Below are 9314 nucleotides of genomic sequence, written 5' to 3'. Positions count from 1 at the left end.
TGTGCAAAAGATAAAAGCCTACTCTATTCTTTATCCGGTGTCTCAACATACTCAAATACACTGTTATTGCAAACCCTGCTGTGTGTTCTGTGGGTGTTGTTTATACGTGCTAGCAATGCTGCAGTATTGTGCTTATGCATTGTGGATCTGTTTGCACAGGCAGCTGATGAGAAGAGGCGTCAATAATGCACTCGCCCCGTGGTGGGACCCTGTGGAGAGTTTCCAGACTGGCTGGCACTGTTTCATCCTGTCACTCTTATTGTCTCCTGGTGGAGACGTGTCGCTGCATTGCTGATGCGCATAAGCCATGGAACCAGACTTCAAAAGAGACTTTACCTGCATACGGAAGCAGTCATTTCCTGCTCAACACACTGGAATACAATGGGGGAAAAGGAACAGAGAGAGAGAGAGGTTTGAGATCTCTCTGTTGCTCTTATTTTTTCCCAAAAATTGGGTGTCTTCTGAATATGACACCAGTACCAGGACCCTTTATGAAGCTCTAAGTGTATTTTTAAATAGAAAGAAATGAAAATGGTTAAAAGTTAGTATTTTGTCTGCTTAGTATATCTGTGAATTGCCTGTGAGATGTTTTGGGCGTACGTATATGCAAATGTGTAGAAACAGTGTGTCTGGTGGCAGACAGGTAATAAAAAGATGGAGGACTTGGAAAGATGGAGGACGGATAGAAAATGACATTCTCAGACTCTCAGAACACGTTTGTGCATCCAAGGAAAAATAGCAGCTGCAGAAGTCAGTCACACTCAAGCTGTCAAATACTGAAAATACAGACTCACCCTCCCACCTCCTTCTCCCCCTACCACCCAACACACACACACACACACACAGACACACACAGACACACACACACACACACACACACACACACACACACACACACACACACACACACACACACACACACACACACACACACACACACACACACACACACACAGAGACACACACACACACACACACACACACACACACACACACACCCAACACACACAGGGACACACACACACACACACACACACACACACACACACACACACACAGAGAGACACAGAGACACACACACACACACACACACACACACACACACACCCAACACACACACACACACACACACACACAACACAACACACACACAAACACACACACACAGCCTTGTTGGGTGCAGACCACTATTCAATCTCAGGTGAACAGCTGTCACGAGGAAGCACATCTGCACAGTAGGAGTAGAGCCAGACACACATAGACACACACAGACACACTCACACACAGACACACACACACACACACACACACACACACACACACACACACACACACAAACACACAAACACACACACAGACACACACACACACACACACACACACACAAACACACACACACACACACACACACACACACACACACACAAACACACACACACACACACACACACACACACACACACACAGAGACACACAGAGAGACACACACTGAGGCACTCACTCTCAACCCCATTAATAAAACATAACCTCTAATTAATATTCTCCATACTGGGGTTGCCAGAGGAAAAGAGAGACGAAGGATCTCCTCAATCGAACACACACACACACACACACACACACACACACACACACACACACACACACACACACAGACACACACACACACACACACACACACACAACCACACACGCACATACACACAACCTTCACACACCTATTTAACTTATGCACAGCAGCACCTATTGAATGGTGTAGTAACAGCTTCCCTCAGGTGTCATCATGACCAGCACACAGGCATACTTCAATAGGATTAGCTGCTTATATGCTTGGTGTCTATGAAATAGATGATGGTAGATAATAATGATGATCACAAGAAAGTCAAATTGGATGTAATTAGACTTTAAACACATAAATACAAACAAATACAGGTGTGCAGTGTTTTAGAAATCACTGTTTTTGTTGTATTACTGTAATTAGCCTGGCGGTTATGTTGCTACTCTTTTGCCTTGCAAAGCGAGATGGAGCATTCCTTGATATTCATGGATAGCAAGTACGAATTATCCAGAGATCGCGTGGTTTCTAACCCATGGAAATAAATAATGAAACACTAAAGCAGCTGATTCTGTTGATGTTGGGTTGATGTGTCCAGGGGCATATCCCTCATACTGACACTGAATCTAAAGTGGTAGCATCAAAGAAACCACTGGATACAGGATTGACAGTCTCTCAGAAACCCCAGAGAAAAAAAGGCACACGCACAGGCACAAGCACGAACGCGAATTGAATAAGAAACATTCTTTGAAACCTCCTCTCCCCTTTTTTCCCTTTGTGTCAGATGCATACAAACTTGAGCCACAGCTGTGCTATCAGTGAGATGGCTTTCAATTAGGTTGTAAATGGCCATATCTCAAACGCTACTCTTTTAGATGCTGTGTGCATGCACACACAGTGGATGGGCATTTTCCTACAGAAACCTGTGGCAAGCAAGAGCGCCAGTCTTTGACATGACAAATGTGTGGTTCATTGTGCAACATTTAACACCGGTTTCTGTTTTCATTCTAATTTATGGTCTACCCCAGGAAGCTGGCTGATGGCAAGGAGGGCAGAAACCTAGGCAGAAACCTGACAAAAGGATCACCATTTAGTGTTTTGTTTTGAAACTAACTTTTATGTGAATGTGGCAGAAACCAAAACATTTTAGTGTTCGTAATGTCTGTTTATTTGTACTCTGTGTGTGCAGGCCAAGTGAATGTTTTCCTATTTTGAAGTAGCTAATGGAACTGACAAGTTACCTTCTTTCTTCTGTGTGAGCATGCGGACATTGCCATGATAAAATAATGAAGCGTTGAATTACTGTTTTAAACAGTTTTTCATAGAGCTTAAGAGTAATTTTCACCAGTTGCACACTAGCATTTACCACTGAGACAATTTTGGGCGAAGTTGGCATTGTAGCCTACCTTACCTTACTCAGTGTCAAGACCAACGCTAGTCAAACTAGTGAATGATTAGACAAAACAACATTTTATCTAATCTTAATTTTATTTTACAAAATATTGAACAGGGTCACAACAAAGGAGGACCAAATGACAAAGTGCACTCACATTCACAAACATTAAATAGCATTAAATTAGTATTACATCGTCATTCTTTACGGATTCATAATAATGGATTCATAATTGCAAAGTGACATGTTATAGAAAAGCATCAATAGTCACACACTGTAAACTGTCTTTTCTAGGTTTCATTATTAAAATGTGTTTGAAAAAAGAGACGGAAACTTCACAGGTCTGTGCAAAATACAAAAATATTTTACTATTTCAAAAAAACTCAAAAAATGTGTAATGGGATGAAAAACGGGATTCCATATTGAAGAAATCCCATCCAGATTAATGGGAAGGTTTCTGAGTAACTTCCCGTGACAGATATGTGAAAGTGTTTTAAAGTGTCTTAAATTCAGAATAAGATGAAAAAAATCTCCATAATTTGGGTCCTTCATTTCCAAACTGGCGTTCCAAACTGGCGGTCCAAATGTCAACTTCTCAATGTTTCAGGCTTCCAAAGTTGGCAGGGGCGTACGATGCCTTCAAGTTTCAAGTTTTCATGATCCTACTATTGGGGGTGGGCAACAGAAACCAGCTGCAGACGGAGAGAGAGAGAGAAAGAGAGAGAGAAGAAGCTCTTTGGAGATAAAAAATAGCAGATAATATTCACTTATATATATTAAGTTAAAATCTTTAAATTCTGTAAAAAAAAAAAAAAAAAAGGATATCAGGGAGCAGGCATCGTGCTCAGCAGCTGATCCACGCGCTGCTCCAGGCAGCTGAAGAGCACATCTGAGAGGTCCTGTGGTCGGCTGTAGACGCTCAGATCCAGGGAGAAGATGTCCACCAGGAAGACCAGCACGTCAGCCTGGGATCAAATCAGTGAAATGAAGAAAACACATTTAATCAAACAGGCTCCAGAGAAATACATATCCAGGAGGTGGTAAGTAAAGAGGCTAATTACCCGCAGCAGCTCCCAGCATCTCACCGCCTGGTGTGGCCAAACCTCAGAGGGCAGGAAGGAATGGACCACTGTCACCAGATGATCCAGGAACCCACCCTGTGCACGCTACAGGAGAGAGGACAGAGAGTGGTGTTAACTAGGCAGAGCTGCTTGGTAAATATATGGGTAACGAACTCTAATATTAAAAGAACGTACAGGGACCAGACAGGGACGAGCCCCTTCAAGCTTTCCGAAGAACACCATTTCAAAGACCACGTCCAACAAGTTGACACTGTGAATCTATAAACAAAATAAATCCATTAATAAATACCACAAGACATCAGCTTAGGCGTGACCATTATGAGCCGATGAGTACAGCAACCTGACATACCCCAACCTCCAGCAGCTCCGTCTCAATGGTGTGAGACTGGAGGAAGGCCAGCAGCCGGTCAAACTTCTGCTGAAACACAGCAGCATCCTGGAAGAAAGAGGGGAGAAGAGAGGACATCTGTTCAGTGAACCCTGGTCTTGCCTGGTATACACTTCTGGTATACACTTCTGGTGTGCTTCCAGTCCCCAATTTGAATGACTTCAGTCTTGAATGGCAAAGAACATCTGGTCCCGTGAGACTAAATACACCCTAAAAATGCTACCTTTCCGTTTAGAGTGGCCAGGTTGCGCAAGATCATCTTCCCGGCGACGATGATGAAATTGGCACTCTGTTCCTTGGCGAGCAAAACCTGATCAAAGCAGAAAATTGATTTTTGATGAACATATCAATCTCTGTCTCAGGACATCACTTTGATTATCAGGATTTTAAACACTCACAGCAAACGCTTCTCTCAGGCCATGAAGTCTCAGAGCAAAGTCCTCCAGACCCGTGGACAGGAAGAGGTGGCTGTAAAAACAGAATGTCTTCTGTCACATTGATGCTAGTGTCAAATTGCACCTTGTGGTTCAGATTTGTCACCTTAAATAATCTCATTCTGTTAAATAAAACATACAACCTAATTTGTGGCCTTTGCCCTGTTAACCCAAATTCACAAATACCAGACTTACTAGAGGGAGGGAACCTGCGTGGCTTCAGGCAGCAGGTTACTGTCTCCTGATCCCTGCCAAAGCAAACATCCACAAACACATTAGAATAACAGGATGGAATCACTGGCAGTAATAGTTTAGCACGGGCAAACTCTGCAGGATGAAGTCATGGAGTATGACAACAGTGAGGTTCAAGAGGTCCATATTACCTGAGCAGAGCTCGGAGCGGCAGCAGAGGAGGCAGCATCACCATCAGGAACAGAGGCAGCATCAGGACCAGCAGCATCAGGACCTGGGAAAGCATCAGGACCAGCAGCATCAGGACCAGGGGCATCAAACCCAGCAGCATCAGGACCAGGAGCAGATTCCAGGCTGGGAACATCAGGCCCAGGAGCGTCTGGACCAGGAGCATCAGGACCAGCAGCACCAGGACCAGCAGCACCAGGACCAGGAGCATCAGGAGAGAAGCCAGGCTGAGGAAAAGGGAAGGTAGGAGCTGGGACCCTGACAGTGTGAGTCCTCTCCGTGGTCGACACCGTTCCATCTGCAGCGATGGTCATTCGCTTGAAGGTCGTAGACGTATCGACCATCTATGAAAGCGGTTCATGATAAAATATGAGGAAATGTTATCAACATTTGCAATATGAGAATGATAAAGAAGCTGATTTAGTTAATAGTTCATGTGACAGTAAAAAACGTACCACGACTCCATCCATCTCCAAATAAAACGTGGCTTCCGTCTCCTTGTGAGATGACACATGGATGATCTCACCACAGTTACGCTAGATAGAGAAAACAACACGATATGTTGGTCAACTGAATTACAGTCAGCATGCTCACTCATAAATGATGTGTGAAAGAAAGGAGAAGATCCAAAATGACGGATACACCTCTCCAGCTAAAATAAGTTTCCATACCTCAATGTAAGTGACGCACTTCACCGAAGCGTACTGCAAACGGCCTCCCTAGAAAAAAGGCAAATCTGTTAACTATTCAGGAATCAGAGATATGAATGACAGATTTTTAAAACCGGGTCTTTGCTAATTAGAATACCTCTGGGGTCTCGACCTGGAAAATGTTGGTCAGGACAAACCACTGCCTCTTCAGGGAATCATCCAGCCTCTCTGTGCAAGACATCTTCACCTCCACCCACTACAAAAACAAACATACCAGTGAATAGATTAACAAAAGCAGACAGGCTAATTAAAAAGCCACACAGATGGTAAACCCTGGTCTTAAATGGTGCCAAAATGTCTTCCTTGCTCGCTTGCTTGCTCACCCTCGGACCGCTGGAGAACCACTCAGCGTGCTCGAACCCCACCGTCTGCCGTGTGTTCTGGACTTCCTGAGTCTGCAATTCAGTAACACAACATTCAGACATATATAAGATGGCTGATCTTGAAAACATCTTTTCATTGAAAAGGCTGAAAGCAGAGGTGAGTGAAAGTCACCAATAGCACAGGAGAGACCCATACTGATGACTTTAAAATGCCCTAAATACCCCAAACAGCAGCTCTGGTCCATGCTCAGCATCCAGAAGGCCCTGCAGCACAGAGGTCAATTATAGGCACATACAGTACATACTCTCTGAGTCTGTATTCAAACAATGGTGCAGTGTCCTATCAAACAACTACATCCCAACTAGTTATGAGAGCTCACCATGTGGGATGCCATCCTCATCGCAAGGAAGAACACTAAAAGAAAATAATAAAACCTTTAGTTAAGACTTTAAAATTGCATAGAGAGATCAACACGCGCAACACCTTCATAATCGTATAGAGAACAATGCCTTATACCCTGAATGGGCATTTTAAGCAGCTGCCACAGAAATGTCAGGAAGCTATACGCTCATTACCGTCAGTCCAAACCGCTTGAGTGTCGGCCTCCGCAGATTCCCACGTCGCCTGAGTCCCGGCCTCGCTGGTTTCCCAGTAAGCCTGAGTTCCAGCCTCGACCGTTTCCCACTCCGCTTGGGTCCCGGCCTCAGCCGTTTCCCAAACGGACTGAGTCTCAGCCTCGGCTGTCACACAAACCGACTGGGTTCCCTGCTCTGCCGTTTCCCATCCAGCCTGGCTCCCAACCTCCACGGTCACCCACTCCGTCTGAGTCCCGATCTCCGCCGTTTCTTTCCGCCACCTGTAAAAGAAAACCGCTGTCCCCATCGCTGATACAGCGAGGCTAGCTGCACAAATAAATGGTGGAACATCAAACCTGCTAAAGGGGTTAGTACGAATCTCCATTTCCAATACAAGAATGGAGGTTATACGAAAGAAATACTTAAAAATGAAGAAGTTACAGGAAGAAGTTCTCTCGCTAGCTTTTTTAACTAACTGACTGCCCACCCAAATGAATATCAAATATTTAGTTAGCAATGCTAACTAGTAATAGCAAAGTTGTTTTTACTAGCCCAAACAAAATATCTTAATAATTTTAAGTAGCGTCGTCAACCCAACAATAAAGCAATGTAACTTTGAAAATAAAACTGTTAAATATCCAGCTAGTAGAACCGATTCAAATATTGAATTGGAGCTTGTGGAGTAAAGTCGCAATCGCCTGCCTGCTGTGGTGTTCAAAAAGAACTGACCCAGATGTGTTCTAGTTTATGAAATTAAAGTTCCATAGAATGTTAAACATTCGATTTACCACCTAGTTACTGTCTCCTGGTATTGACGTCACATTTTCATTACAGGCAAGGTCGTGCCTGGAAGTTTTAACGATGCTTAAAAAAATGTGTTTTATCAACAGTATTACAAAAAGACATGAACTGATTAAATATTTACCTTACTTGACTGTTAGTCCACCTATCTAGTGAGCTACTTTTGTTTTAGCTTCACCATGATGCCTATAAAGTGTAAGATAAGTGGACAGAAACTACTCGCATCCGAATTTATGCAACAGGTAAAATTTTCTTTTTTAAATTATTGAACAGTAGAATAGGTTGTTTTTGTTGTGGTCATGTTCAGTTGTTTGTTTGATTTGGGGGTGTCTTTCCTGTTTGAAGCAGCGATCAGGTCTAATATAGTATGTAGTTGCATTTCCAGCATCTTATCTGATAGACATACCATGGCCAAGTCATAACTGAATTATTATCCCACGTGAATGTGTGTGTATGAAATGTGCCTCTTTGAGAAAATTAAGATAAAATAAGATAAGATAAACTTTTATGAATCCCCGTAGGGAAATTCAGGTGACACAATGTAACCCCACACCGTTATGAATGCTTTCCATGTTAGGTTTCACATGACATTTCCAGACTAAGAGTGAGCCATTTGTACAATCAGATATTTTCCCTGTAACACCCACCAACGTAATAACTTCCCACCAACGTAATAACCCTGCCAACGTAATAAAAAAGTGTGCATTTCAGACGTAATAGCCCGGCCAACGTAATAATCTCCTGCCAACGTAATAATTCTTGCCTCCTGCCAACGTAATACACAGCTTCCTGCCAGCGTAATACTTATTACGTTGGTAGGAAATGATTACGTTGGTGGGAAGTGTAACACCCACCAACGTAATAACTTCCCACCAACGTAAAAATCCTGCCAACGTTATAAAAAGTGTGCATTTCAGATGTTATGGTCCGGCCAAGCTTGAGAAGTCTTATATTTTGTTACATTTTGTCCCACCAATGTAATACATTTGATCATTTGCTTAATAGATTCCACTGGGTAGTAAGTTTTTATTTGTATTGAAGGGGCAAAGACATGTCAGGATTCTCATCTCTTATCTGACACATTTAACCGTACAGATATATGCCTCTTTTCCACTGTTTTCTGGTAGGCCTTCGATTGTGCAGGCAAAATGAGCGTTTGTGCACAAACCGTCTTTAAGATAGCCTATTTAACTTTGTGACCTTAATTGACCATAGGCTACTCAGCACCCCCTCAACATCCAAATGACTCGAAAATGGTTGGAATCGTTTGTGCTTCGTTTGTGCACGATTGTGCAGGCAAAATTAACGTTTGTGCACAAACCGTTTTTATATAATTTAACTTTTAATTATTTTTTGGAAGTAGGTGACGCAGCACCCCGTCAACATCCAAATGACTCAAAAATGCTTGGAATTGTTTGTGCATACTCCTGTGGGTAAAATTAATGTTTGTGCACAAACCATTTGTATGTCACTTTGTTTGGTTTTTTATCATTTTATTTATGTTAAGTCCTAAAAGTTAAATATCTTAAAGACGGTTTGTGCACAAACGCTCATTTTGCCTGCACAATCGTGCACAAACGACGCACAAACAAATCAAAATACTTTTATTCATTAACTGGGCCCTGTTTCTCGACA

This window comes from Sprattus sprattus, assembly GCF_963457725.1.
Source record: "Sprattus sprattus genome assembly, chromosome: 5".
In the NCBI taxonomy this organism is placed as follows: Eukaryota; Metazoa; Chordata; class Actinopteri; order Clupeiformes; family Clupeidae; genus Sprattus; species Sprattus sprattus.
This window is presented reverse-complemented; position numbering follows the sequence as displayed.